This window comes from Biomphalaria glabrata, chromosome 6, assembly GCF_947242115.1.
Source record: "Biomphalaria glabrata chromosome 6, xgBioGlab47.1, whole genome shotgun sequence".
Lineage (NCBI taxonomy): Eukaryota > Metazoa > Mollusca > Gastropoda > Planorbidae > Biomphalaria > Biomphalaria glabrata.
This window is the reverse complement of record NC_074716.1, coordinates 23,975,031-23,989,480: the sequence shown is the minus strand read 5'-3', so window position 1 is coordinate 23,989,480 and position 14,450 is coordinate 23,975,031. Positions and strand designations below refer to the sequence as shown.

The window sequence follows — 14,450 nt, the reverse complement described above, 5'->3', positions numbered from 1 at the left end:
GAATGGAGTAGTTTGTACTCGGTCTCTGGTCTCTGAATGGAGTAGTTTGTACTCGGTCTCTGGTCTCTGAATGGAGTAGTTTGTACTCGGTCTCAGGTCTCTGAATGGAGTAGTTTGTACTCGGTCTCAGGTCTCTGAATGGAGTAGTTTGTACTCGGTCTCTTAATGGAGTAGTTTGTACTCGGTCTCTTAATGGAGTAGTTTGTACTCGGTCTCAGGTCTCTGAATGGAGTAGTTTGTACTCGGTCTCTTAATGGAGTAGTTTGTACTCGGTCTCTTAATGGAGTAGTTTGTACTCGGTCTCTGAATGGAGTAGTTTGTACTCGGTCTCTTAATGGAGTAGTTTGTACTCGGTCTCTGAATGGAGTAGTTTGTACTCGGTCTCTGAATGGAGTAGTTTGTACTCGGTCTCTTAATGGAGTAGTTTGTACTTGGTCTCTGAATGGAGTAGTTTGTACTCGGTCTCTTAATGGAGTAGTTTGTACTCGGTCTCTGAATGGAGTAGTTTGTACTCGGTCTCTGAATGGAGTAGTTTGTACTCGGTCTCTGAATGGAGTAGTTTGTACTCGGTCTCTGAATGGAGTAGTTTGTACTCGGTCTCAGGTCTCTGAATGGAGTAGTTTGTACTCGGTCTCAGGTCTCTGAATGGAGTAGTTTGTACTCGGTCTCAGGTCTCTGAATGGAGTAGTTTGTACTCGGTCTCAGGTCTCTGAATGGAGTAGTTTGTACTCGGTCTCAGGTCTCTGAATGGAGTAGTTTGTACTCGGTCTCTGAATGGAGTAGTTTGTACTCGGTCTCTGAATGGAGTAGTTTGTACTCGGTCTCTGAATGGAGTAGTTTGTACTCGGTCTCAGGTCTCTGAATGGAGTAGTTTGTACTCGGTCTCTGAATGGAGTAGTTTGTACTCGGTCTCAGGTCTCTGAATGGAGTAGTTTGTACTCGGTCTCTGAATGGAGTAGTTTGTACTCGGTCTCTGAATGGAGTAGTTTGTACTCGGTCTCTGGTCTCTGAATGGAGTAGTTTGTACTCGGTCTCTGGTCTCTTAATGGAGTAGTTTGTACTCGGTCTCTGAATGGAGTAGTTTGTACTCGGTCTCTTAATGGAGTAGTTTGTACTCGGTCTCTTAATGGAGTAGTTTGTACTCGGTCTCTGAATGGAGTAGTTTGTACTCGGTCTCTTAATGGAGTAGTTTGTACTCGGTCTCTTAATGGAGTAGTTTGTACTCGGTCTCTTAATGGAGTAGTTTGTACTCGGTCTCTTAATGGAGTAGTTTGTACTCGGTCTCTGAATGGAGTAGTTTGTACTCGGTCTCTTAATGGAGTAGTTTGTACTAGGTCTCTTAATGGAGTAGTTTGTACTCGGTCTCTGAATGGAGTAGTTTGTACTCGGTCTCTTAATGGAGTAGTTTGTACTCGGTCTCTGAATGGAGTAGTTTGTACTCGGTCTCTGAATGGAGTAGTTTGTACTCGGTCTCAGGTCTCTGAATGGAGTAGTTTGTACTCGGTCTCAGGTCTCTGAATGGAGTAGTTTGTACTCGGTCTCAGGTCTCTGAATGGAGTAGTTTGTACTCGGTCTCTGGTCTCTGAATGGAGTAGTTTGTACTCGGTCTCTTAATGGAGTAGTTTGTACTCGGTCTCTTAATGGAGTAGTTTGTACTCGGTCTCTTAATGGAGTAGTTTGTACTCGGTCTCTTAATGGAGTAGTTTGTACTCGGTCTCTGAATGGAGTAGTTTGTACTCGGTCTCAGGTCTCTGAATGGAGTAGTTTGTACTCGGTCTCAGGTCTCTGAATGGAGTAGTTTGTACTCGGTCTCTGAATGGAGTAGTTTGTACTCGGTCTCTGGTCTCTGAATGGAGTAGTTTGTACTCGGTCTCAGGTCTCTGAATGGAGTAGTTTGTACTCGGTCTCAGGTCTCTTAATGGAGTAGTTTGTACTCGGTCTCTTAATGGAGTAGTTTGTACTCGGTCTCTTAATGGAGTAGTTTGTACTCGGTCTCTGAATGGAGTAGTTTGTACTCGGTCTCTTAATGGAGTAGTTTGTACTCGGTCTCTTAATGGAGTAGTTTGTACTCGGTCTCTTAATGGAGTAGTTTGTACTCGGTCTCTGAATGGAGTAGTTTGTACTCGGTCTCTTAATGGAGTAGTTTGTACTCGGTCTCTGAATGGAGTAGTTTGTACTCGGTCTCTTAATGGAGTAGTTTGTACTCGGTCTCTTAATGGAGTAGTTTGTACTCGGTCTCTGAATGGAGTAGTTTGTACTAGGTCTCTGAATGGAGTAGTTTGTACTCGGTCTCTTAATGGAGTAGTTTGTACTCGGTCTCTTAATGGAGTAGTTTGTACTAGGTCTCTGAATGGAGTAGTTTGTACTCGGTCTCTTAATGGAGTAGTTTGTACTAGGTCTCTGAATGGAGTAGTTTGTACTCGGTCTCAGGTCTCTGAATGGAGTAGTTTGTACTCGGTCTCAGGTCTCTGAATGGAGTAGTTTGTACTCGGTCTCTTAATGTAGTAGTTTGTACTCGGTCTCTGAATGGAGTAGTTTGTACTCGGTCTCTTAATGTAGTAGTTTGTACTCGGTCTCTGAATGGAGTAGTTTGTACTCGGTCTCTTAATGTAGTAGTTTGTACTCGGTCTCTGAATGGAGTAGTTTGTACTCGGTCTCAGGTCTCTGAATGGAGTAGTTTGTACTCGGTCTCTGAATGGAGTAGTTTGTACTCGGTCTCAGGTCTCTGAATGGAGTAGTTTGTACTCGGTCTCTTAATGGAGTAGTTTGTACTCGGTCTCTTAATGGAGTAGTTTGTACTCGGTCTCTGAATGGAGTACTTTGTACTCGGTCTCTTAATGGAGTAGTTTGTACTCGGTCTCTTAATGGAGTAGTTTGTACTCGGTCTCTGAATGGAGTACTTTGTACTCGGTCTCAGGTCTCTGAATGGAGTAGTTTGTACTCGGTCTCAGGTCTCTGAATGGAGTAGTTTGTACTCGGTCTCTGAATGGAGTACTTTGTACTCGGTCTCTGAATGGAGTACTTTGTACTCGGTCTCTTAATGGAGTAGTTTGTACTCGGTCTCTGAATGGAGTACTTTGTACTCGGTCTCAGGTCTCTGAATGGAGTAGTTTGTACTCGGTCTCAGGTCTCTGAATGGAGTAGTTTGTACTCGGTCTCTGGTCTCTGAATGGAGTAGTTTGTACTCGGTCTCTGGTCTCTGAATGGAGTAGTTTGTACTCGGTCTCAGGTCTCTGAATGGAGTAGTTTGTACTCGGTCTCTGGTCTCTGAATGGAGTAGTTTGTACTCGGTCTCAGGTCTCTGAATGGAGTAGTTTGTACTCGGTCTCAGGTCTCTGAATGGAGTAGTTTGTACTCGGTCTCTGAATGGAGTAGTTTGTACTCGGTCTCTGGTCTCTGAATGGAGTAGTTTGTACTCGGTCTCAGGTCTCTGAATGGAGTAGTTTGTACTCGGTCTCTGAATGGAGTAGTTTGTACTCGGTCTCTGAATGGAGTAGTTTGTACTCGGTCTCTGAATGGAGTAGTTTGTACTCGGTCTCTTAATGGAGTAGTTTGTACTCGGTCTCTGAATGGAGTAGTTTGTACTCGGTCTCTTAATGGAGTAGTTTGTACTCGGTCTCTGAATGGAGTAGTTTGTACTCGGTCTCTGGTCTCTGAATGGAGTAGTTTGTACTCGGTCTCAGGTCTCTGAATGGAGTAGTTTGTACTCGGTCTCAGGTCTCTGAATGGAGTAGTTTGTACTCGGTCTCAGGTCTCTGAATGGAGTAGTTTGTACTCGGTCTCAGGTCTCTGAATTGAGTAATTTGTACTCGGTCTCTGGTCTCTGAATGGAGTAGTTTGTACTCGGTCTCAGGTCTCTGAATGGAGTAGTTTGTACTCGGTCTCAGGTCTCTGAATGGAGTAGTTTGTACTCGGTCTCAGGTCTCTGAATGGAGTAGTTTGTACTCGGTCTCTTAATGGAGTAGTTTGTACTCGGTCTCTGAATGGAGTAGTTTGTACTCGGTCTCAGGTCTCTGAATGGAGTAGTTTGTACTCGGTCTCAGGTCTCTGAATGGAGTAGTTTGTACTCGGTCTCTGAATGGAGTAGTTTGTACTCGGTCTCAGGTCTCTGAATGGAGTAGTTTGTACTCGGTCTCAGGTCTCTGAATGGAGTAGTTTGTACTCGGTCTCTGGTCTCTGAATGGAGTAGTTTGTACTCGGTCTCTGGTCTCTGAATGGAGTACTTTGTACTCGGTCTCAGGTCTCTGAATGGAGTAGTTTGTACTCGGTCTCTGGTCTCTGAATGGAGTAGTTTGTACTCGGTCTCAGGTCTCTGAATGGAGTAGTTTGTACTCGGTCTCTGGTCTCTGAATGGAGTAGTTTGTACTCGGTCTCAGGTCTCTGAATGGAGTAGTTTGTACTCGGTCTCTGGATAGATTATTTATGAGTCGACCCAACCTCGTTCTGTTACTTAGCAGCGTCGTGAGCAGCTGACAAAAGCCATTGCAACTCTTTTTCACTTTAATTTCTCATCCTTTCTCTTTTTATTTTTCGCTTTATCTCTCTCTCTCTCTCTCTCTCGCTCTCTCTTTCTTTATATATTGTATATATATATATACAATATATATATATTGCAGCCAATTTTGTTATATTTCTTTTTTGCATGTTATACTAATTGTTTGTGATGTTTAGTTTCTTTTTTTTTTTATATATATTTTGCTGCTCTTGTTTTTTTGTTTTTGTTTTGTTTGTTTGTTTTTTGTTTAGATGTTTTCTCCATTTTCTATATTACTAAATGAAAGCAAAGCAAAAGACTAATATAAACGTTTGTCAGATCTAAATATAGCTTATCATTTAGTTCAGGTGAAAAAAACAAAACACCTCTTTATTACGAATATAAAATTTTAATTTGTTGCTATTGTTTTTGTCTCAAAGTTGTTGTTTTTTTAACGAACCTTCATATTACCAATTGTAAGGAAAAGGATGAAAAATGTAATGAAAAAAAAATAATTGGTAGGCCTATATAATTATAATACGTATTTGAAAGATAATTATATGTATGATATCCAAGACCAAAAAGGTTTCCAAGAAATGCAGCCAAGTGGAAGTAACTTAGTTAGCCGTGATTTCCCACCCATATAACGTCCTCTCTTTCACACTAGAGACAAGTCAAAACAAAAATGTGTGATGACTTAATGGAAAGAGACATCCCTTTTGGGGTCTGTGGGATCACCAAAGCTACGTCAATTGATCCTGAAGGATTACTAGAATTCACTAGCCATTTTTTTTAAGGTTATTGTTGATCCTGCCCCTGTCTCTCAGGATAATTTCAACATGCCCATTTATAATGCATACTAGCAACTAGATCTGGTGTTATATGTAGATTATGTGCATCAGAAAACGTTCAATCAAAAGGTCTCCGTTCTACATGTGGCAGTACATAATAATTCACAATTGTATAAGATGTTGAGATACTAGGACATGAAAACTGAACCTCGGCCGATAGCTCCCACGAAATGAATGTCGAAAGCGGCCCTCCAATGAGGTAGGCCATTTGCTTATGATCCACCTAACCCTAACCTGATATTCACACACATTGGTTGAGCGGCTCTTGGAGCATCTCGATTGAAGCAAGACAAAGAATAGATGAGAGAAGCACGTGTGTGATAGAGAAAGTGGCCGTGTGCATGAAAGAAGTGTACAATTGAAAGAGTTTGGTGTAAATCTCTCAAGTCTATTTACAGGTGTCGACTATTCAGGTGAAGGAGCATGAAAGGTCATGCAGTTCAAAGTTTTTGGAAACAAACTTTTGTACGGCGGCTACAAGAAAGAAATAACTCAAGGTCTAGTTACTTAAACCTTGGTTCATGTTTGTGTAAAGGTCAGAGCTAAGTTTTGGATGTCTCTTGAAGACTCAGAGAGAAAGAAAAGACTGCATCAACTCTGTGTCTGTGACGGCATCTATATGACGAGAAAAGAATCCATTTTAACATGAACTGAAGCAGTTGGTTGCCCAGTAAGCAATAATAAACAAAAATTACTTACAAACAAAACATATATTAAGTGCAATAGTATCAATTGGTTTGGATCAGTCCTGTAGTTCAAGTTGTAATAGATTTAGACTCACAATAATAAATATGTGCGATTAAAAAACTTTTATCAATTGTTTCTGTTTAGCACAATTTTATGCATTTAGCTTTCTCAATACTCTATGATCCTGTCACTTGTCTGGACCAGTTGGGGAAGGTGGAGAAAGAAAGGAGTATCTGTGTGAATGTTACCGTGATCACTTTTCAAATGCATGCAAAAAGTTGTACGACATGAATTCGAACTCGATTGCTCCCGTTATGGAGTATGTGTGTTTCCATGGTGACGGTGGGAAGTGGTTAGCTGTGAAGTGTGAATGATTCAAAATAAGTGGATTTATCATCAGCGGTCTTAAGTAGGACAGACGACACCAGAACGCCAAAATGAAAAGACTATTTTTGTAATTAGTTAGATTTTTTCGAAATACTGCATTTAGTAATATCAGCTCAAGTTGATTTTATCTCTATTGTAATAAAATGTATATGTACTATTGTTCACAAAGAAGTTACTCAAGTTATTTCAAGTTTTAAAAGTTAAAATATAATACGCCTACAGTGGTTTAGTTGTCTACCAGCATTTTGGTGCTACAAGTCAACACCTCCTCAAGCCAATACACTTACCACTGTGCCAACGAAGTGCTTATAAAAATAAAAGTTTTCATAGTTATCTATTATTATTTTTCCTATAATAATTGTAATGCATGTGAGATAAAAAAAAAAAGTCCTTCCAAACACTTCATGCATTCTTAACAAATTTGAGAAATACTGTCAGCCAAGAAAAGATTTGACTATTGAAAGACATGTGTCTTTCCAGCGATCTGAACACGAAGTGGCATCATTTGACAACTTTGTCACTGACTTCAATTCCAAGGCTAAAAGATTCCCTACTAAAACATACGTTAAGTTGGTGGAATAAAGAATGACAACCCTGGAGCACGACTTTTGAGAGAACCAGCAGGGCAACTGAGGCAACTGAATGGCAACTGAATGGCAACTGAATGACAGCTTGAACTCATGAAAGTGAAGTAGAATCTCAGCTACCAATAACTTTAAAAGAACACCAAGAAATGTGAGTAGCGGCAAAGAACACAAACCAGGTCAGTGCTCAGCTTAGGACGAAGTATGTCACTTAAGAAGTCATTTTTGGACGGCTTGCAAGTCTGCAGGTGTGGTGAAGTCAGAAGTGAAATCAAGAAGACTCCATTGAGAGTTTTTTTCATCGGCAGCATTGGCGTACAGAATTAAAGCAACGAATGGAACTCAGTCATTACTGTTGAAAGTAAACAAGTTGCATGCACAAGATATCTAATACAACTGCTATAGTCAATTCAGATTACTTTACAAATTGCTAAGTAAATTTCAAATTACTTAATGTACTGCAATATTTTCAATTGAATTTTCTTTTAAGTACTGCTATCCCTAACTGCATATTGAAGAATGTCAAGTGGAAAAAAATAGAGAAGATCAGCAGTTTTAAGTAGTAGCCTACATTGGACATGTCACACGCCAAAGCCTGTTGTTTCTGAGCGTGAGTATTTGGTGTTGAACTCAGGTGTTTAGTGAGAAGACAAGTGTCACAAGTATCTGCAGAAACAGAAGGCATATCTCCATCAACTGCAACACATTAAGGTGAGGGGCAGGAGTTAGCGTACACCAGCTGTGAACAAGGTGCAAATGATGCACATTCAAGTGCCGCTCTCCCATGAGATCCATCAGGGATGTTAGAGCGAGGAAGATAAAAAAAAAAAAAAAAAAAAACAATGTTCCATAAGTCATGTTTACCCAAACCTTAGACTGGCGAAACATTGGCTTTGTTTTAACTTTTCAACTGGTTTTGTAAACAGTGATATTTTAAGTTTTTTTTAGACAACTTAAACTTACATGCATGCAAATTTTAAGTATCAATATTAGAACATTGAAGTTAATAAATTCTGTATTTAGCATTAAGAGTTACGCTTATTGCATGTGACGTCTACAAGTAGTTGCTGTAATTTTAGTTAAGTATCTGGTCAACTCGCTAGACACCTGCTACTCTAAATCCTGCTATTTATTTTCAATCATTGAAACTAAGAACCTAAACCGTGATGACTTAGAGACTTTTTGTTCTAATAGGAATACAAACTCGAGTAGGAATAAATCCTTGACTGCAGCGATCCTTCCTAGCGGCTAAGAAATAGTTTTGGAGAAATTGAGAATAAGCCCCTTCTTACCCAATCTGATTCAGTTTGTTTATACAATGGCACTGGACAACTCGTGCATCATCCACTGTGCCTTAAAGTCTGCGATTGTATCCAAACGTGAACACATGACAACTCCAAAACTATGCAAAACATAAGCCGCACAATTGAAAGTCTGTTGAAGTTCTTAAACATTGACTTTTTCAAGTATTCAATTAGTTTTTGTTTTTAGAAATTCATCCTTGGAAAATTGGAGATTACTGGTACAAATGATTTTCTACTCCACGTGAAAAAAATCCTAACAATAGTCATCCCTAATCTTTTTGTCTACTGTGGAGGATCTTAACAAATTGAGTCAGCATGACTGCTCTCTCGGAGGTCATCACTATATTTTCTCTGAAGTTATCTGTAATAGGTATGGCATATATAATCAATGTTATTATATATAAATGACATTTCGGAATAACACAACTCTATATACAAATGTCAGTTACTCAAAAAATACTAAATTATCATTCCCTTTCTAGTATGGCCTCCCTGATAAAAACTCTCATTAATATTTTTACTATATTAGTCTTTCTAGTATTGTTTTAAAATTGATGCATTTGCATAACATTAGGCCTAAAGGGTTCGCTTTTTTTTAAAATTCAGTTCTAATGATTACATTAACCTTGCTATACATAAAGGAAAAACACGGAAAGAAAAAAAAAGTTGAAAACTTCCAATGTTTTGTTTTATTCTTTCACTTACTTGAAGATTTGTTTCATTTGACAGAATACAGAAGTAATATAAATATAAAATAACAATGATCCTAAAAAAACAACAACAAAAAAAACGCAGAGCTCGTTAGCTTTAAAAAAAAAAAAGAGGGAACGACCTGATTGTGAACTCATGGCTCGAACCTCCATAGGCCGACATACTAACCACTCTGCTAGTGAAGTGCTCGTAAACTTTCAATAACGTAAGACAAAGTGGAGATTACCCGTTGTTGCCCTTTGTAATATTATTTACCGATACTTAAGTTTTAAGAAACATTTACGTTCAAAAAAGGTTTAGGCCCTATTGAATCTTGTTTTGTTAGCAGAATTAACTTTCAATCTATTTAAGTACACGTTCTTCGTTCTTCAATGAATTGAAGTCCTATATCTTTAACCAGAAGATAATTTAGTAACACTTTTTGTTATATACATCTTAAGTTTTAACCACGTGGCCGTCATTTGCCAGGGTGTGTGTGTGTGTGATTGTATAAATCCTTCTGTATTACTTCATATCTGACCCATGAAAGAATCCTACACTGCAAGCTTTTTATCAAATCTAAGAGAACTATATCTTTGATCGTCTCTCGACAGGAATAAACATCATTAGGTTCAAGCGGGTCGGGTCTGGGAGAAGTCAAAGGCTCTTTGTCTAAACTGTTGCCTGACGAGCAGTTTCCACTTATCCTATAATCTTTCTTTAATCCAATGCTACCTTTTTAGAAAGATGAGCCCCCGTGGTGTATTTCCGGCCGGAACCAAACGAGGTGAAGGCAAGAAAGCAATGGAAAATAAAAGAACTTCATCTTCCTTTCCTTGTGCGGGTTTACTTTTTGAATGAAGCCGGTTTTTATAATGAGGACAAATTGTCACTTTTGAGCTATGACTAGATCTAGGTTTCTGCAGTCTTACTATTAGAGATATTCACGTAACATGTTTAATTCCAAACAATGTCAAGGACGCTCTATTTAAAGATCGCTGTTGCCAACTAAACACTACAAAGTTGTTTGTGTAACAAGCAAAAAACTTTGATATTTCATTTTATAGTGTTAAAATTAAAAAGTATGCAAAATGTAAAGTACACCTTCTACATTACATTCCTAATCAACACTTCCTATTTTCTATACATCTGATACATCAGATAGCTAGCTGATATCATGTTAGATTTAAAAAGTATATGGTGTGACAGGTGGGGAAATGTGACGTGTGTTTGGCGCGTTTTATGTCTAGGGGATGATTATTTTTAAAGCTATCACACCCCAACCTATCAGCATATGTATCGGGAGCAGACACGCAACGAGACAAAGCAATGAAAGATAGATACAAAAGTTAAAAATGAAGAATATTTATTTACATAAATATACATATAAGAATAAAAGGGGGAGGGTTTGCTTCTATCTCTAAATAATACTAGATTTAATCATCACTCGTGCATTTAATAAGAGAGTATGTCACTTTGGCCTCTGACTTAGCTGGTTGTCCTGTGGGTGGCCGGCTACCGTGGGCACAAGGTTACTGCGGGCAGAGCGGATCTGCCGTGGGCAGCGTAGTTGACAGGATATGTCCAGTGAGTTGCAGAGGGTTGGCGTAGCTATGACGTCTCACACAGATCTGAATCTATAGGGACGTCGCACCTAATAGCTTGACAGGTGGGCTGTCGAATAGGCGGGCAATGCCGATAGCGCCAAGTGGTAGAGTTGAGTAGATCTCAATAGGCAAGTGCAGCGCTGAATAGCACTAAGCACATAGGCAGTAGTTGAGTGGCGTCGAGTAGACACTGAACAGCAAATAGCAATTAAATAGGCAGACACCTGAGGGAGGCTGCGGATAAATAAAGACAAGTTAGGACATGTCTCTCATGCATCTTATCGATGCCCTCGACTGAGGTGCATTCGTCAGATTGGTGAAATTGCTTTAGAGCACAATGAGGAGATGATGACAAATGGGATTTGGGAAAATAGATGGCAGATAGTAGCAATATAGAAATGTACATAAAAGGGGAAATAATAATATAAGAATGTACATAGAAGGGGAAATAATAATCTCAAATAAACACCACAGGTGGATAGAGAAAGAAGGGGGGGGGGAATGGGCGGTGGTCAGCGACCCAGGTGGTTTGTTTACATATGACCGTGGGTCGAGATCAATGAAGCGTGCTTGAATGGAGAGGGTGTCCCTTCAAGCGGCGCAACTCTCCTTAGAGTAAAATGACTACAGGGGAGACAATTCACTACAGGGGAGATAACTCGTATCTCTTTTCTAGACGCAGTATTAGTGCGCTAGTAAAATTATCAAGTCGGTCAACCGAGATAAAGGAAATAAAATAAGATGTACAAATATATACATGGTTGCATCAACGATCAATTGAGCAACGTAGCATTAATAGATTAATGCAATACATAAAATATACATTAGTCATGTTCATGTTTTCTACTTACGACAGTGAGAAATACACAATGCACTAATTAAATATAAACGAAATAATAAACTACACATGATAAAATCCAATGGAAATATACACAGAGTAATTAAGATGGAACTTGTGATTAAGTTCGGCTTACCACCAGGTATTCCTCTAGGAGTAAGAATAAATTATATAGTCCAGACTCGATAGCTCAGCTCGAAGGAGAAATGAAAGAGAGTCTGGCTTGATTTGATTTACTTTATATATGCCTGGGAAATGTGAGCGGAAACAGGAAATGCCCTAGGCTTAAGGATTATCTTACACGTGGGTGAAGTTCGACAAGAGTCGCACCTTGGAGTATCACGCGGTGTGTTGACCCGAGTAATCTCTTAGATCAAAGAGAGACGTGGGAGAAGGGGGTGGGGGAGTGACTTGCATTCCACACAAGGTGGTGTCCACTGCGGCTGTCAGACATCCTGCCGATAAGATCAAAGAGTCTGTGCGTATCTTTGCCCCGGTCAAGGGAAGATAAATGAAAGGACTGGCCTAGTTTTCTCCAAGGTGGTGGACTAAGTCTAGCCTGGTAGAGAGGAAAAGGTGGGGCGGGTGAAGAATTCAGGGGTAGGATGGGGAAATAATTAAAATAAAATAAATAAATAATGAAAAATAATAATTAATGCTGTGATAATTTAGAGTGACTCTGACAGCGAGTTTTTGACTTGTCACATATGGACATTTTTTATTTTTTGTTTTCGAGAACCTTGTCCACCCAGGTTTTAGGTTTTACCCAGAAGGTTTAGCCCACCCAGTTGGAATGTGTGAATTAAATAGAGGTATTGTATTAATGACATTAATATCATTATAACGATTAATTTACACATCTTAAGAATTAAACTGTATGGTTTACTGCTTCCTGCATCTGCAACTAACATTTACCCCATGGAGCAGGTCTACATTGTATTCAACTTAAGATAGCTGAATACACTGTCAGCAACAAGTTTTGTTTTTTTTTCACCGAGAACAAAATAAATTTCAGGCTAATGTGTGACGGACCGCATCTCTGCACTAATCGTCGAGTCTAATGTTCAGTGGCGGAGCAAGATACCCGTGGGCCAGGGCTCAAGAAAATGTTGGTGCCCCCCCCCAGAACAAATTTAATGTGTGGCAAAAAAACAACAACAGTAGTCTGAATATTTACCAAAAAACATTTAAATGCAAGTAGTTTTAATTCGCTTCATGTGGACCCCAATGGAGCCATGGGCCTAAACGCAATAAAACCCAAACTTGCCATGGTTGGTAGGCTAAGGCACAGACTTTGGGCCCCTAATGGTTGTGGGCCCGGGTTCCTTGAGCCCCTTCGCGCCATGGATGCTACGCCACTGGACCAGGTCCTTTGCAGCCTTATAGTGCACTGTGAGTAGAAGTTTCTAGAGGCTGGATAGCAACATGTCTTATAAGGCCCACAGGACGTATGAGTTATGATCAGAGAGTTTTGAAAACTCAATAGACAATTAGATCTGCGTCAAGCTGCTGGTATATCATTGGAGTTAGCACGAACTTTACAAGAATAGAAAATGGAATTTAAAATAACATTTATTTCCAACGGCATCAAACTTGCTGGTTAAAAAAATAGGAATTCGCGTTTTAGTGGTAGGCTATATTGTACATAGAAATTTGGCCTTTGTAGGTTTTTTTTTCTTCCTTTTTTTTTCTTCCTTCATAGTTTTGAGTTACTATGGTTCTCGAAAGGGTTTCCTTGATTTGAATTAATATGACTAATATAAAAATATATGAGAACAATAATAATTAATAATACCCCCCCCCATAGGCTGGTGTTTCTTAAGTAAGACAAAATTTACATTAAAAAGAGCGTCATGTCCACTGATTGGGATCAATCAACAAATTAAATTGACTGGAATCGATACACCTTTCTTCTGGTGTCTTCCCATGTATTAACATTATGGACATAAGTATTTAAGGTAAAAGATTTCCATACATTTTAGATGGACGCTATTGCCTCCCAACCAAATCTAATATATGGAACCATTCCCTTTCTATCACTAACCATCCAGTCTATTTATATAAATGCGCCTGTAAATTAAATCTCTTTAGCTGTCTATTTCATAAATATTTTGTATGTTAGTTTATATACATACCTATTAGATGGCTTTCATTCTAAGTACTATTCAAAAGACACAATCCAAATAAAATGCACATAGATCTAGAATCTTCCTGCTAAAAAGTTTTGTAATCAACTATCGTATAGTTCTGGTCGCGATAAAGTGTAGCGGTCTATTGCTCCAAATTCACACATAAGGCCACTAAGGATATCTATTACAAGCAGAATCTGTTCATAATTCATGAATATCCCTCAGGTACATAATTCGGCAAAAATTTAAAAAGTTAATGTCACAAAAGCTTCTAGATGACAAAAAAAACCGGCGAAGTTTTCGATAAATTCATGACTTTATTCCTCCGTGCAGAGTTCGATCTAGAACAGGTAAATCTAAATGACGCTTATCTGTTAGAACAAAGGTCTTTCCCCCTTGCTTGGAGTTATCGGTGCCAGGTGGGCGGAATTTTCACTGGTGTAAATATTTTTCGGAATAGATATTCAATAGATAAACCGCAGGTTGAAGAATGCCAGCAGTGGACTTAGGGACATTCATTGATTTCAAGCCTTACAGCGCATTGTTTTATGTAGTCAATTCATCTATATGTATAGTTTAGCATTTTATTAAATTTCTGAAATGACTTTGATTTCTTAGAAAACACTGTTGATTAAAATAGTTCCTACGGGACAATCAAAGACCTTTCATGTCTTTACTTTCCCCAACTAGGTTCGGTACCCATTAAAGTTGTGTGGACTCAGAGGAGCCAGAAAAAATAAAGAAATTCAAAATCCCAGTCTTCACCGAGATTCGAACCCAGGACTCCAAGTTTGGAAGCAAAGAGCTTAACCACTCAGTCACCTCATCTCTCCACGTCTTGTTATTGCTACAGCCAAAAGAGAATGAAACATTACCCTTTATTAATCATGGCTGCCTAG

The 14,450-nt window shown here is 39.1% G+C and overlaps 1 protein-coding gene across 2 annotated transcripts in view; it reads right to left on the bottom strand.

Moving 5' to 3' along the window:
- Positions 1 to 13,843, bottom strand: part of LOC106060541 (ras-related and estrogen-regulated growth inhibitor-like) — a 42,475-nt gene extending 28,632 nt beyond the window's left edge. The window contains exon 1 of one of the 2 annotated variants that reach the window (XM_056033192.1): positions 13,558 to 13,843. The gene's annotated coding sequence lies outside the window, so the exon portion shown is untranslated. The remainder of the gene's footprint in view (positions 1 to 13,557) is intronic. The other variant, XM_056033191.1, reaches the window with a different exon arrangement.
- Between the last annotated feature and the right edge of the window lie 607 nt (positions 13,844 to 14,450).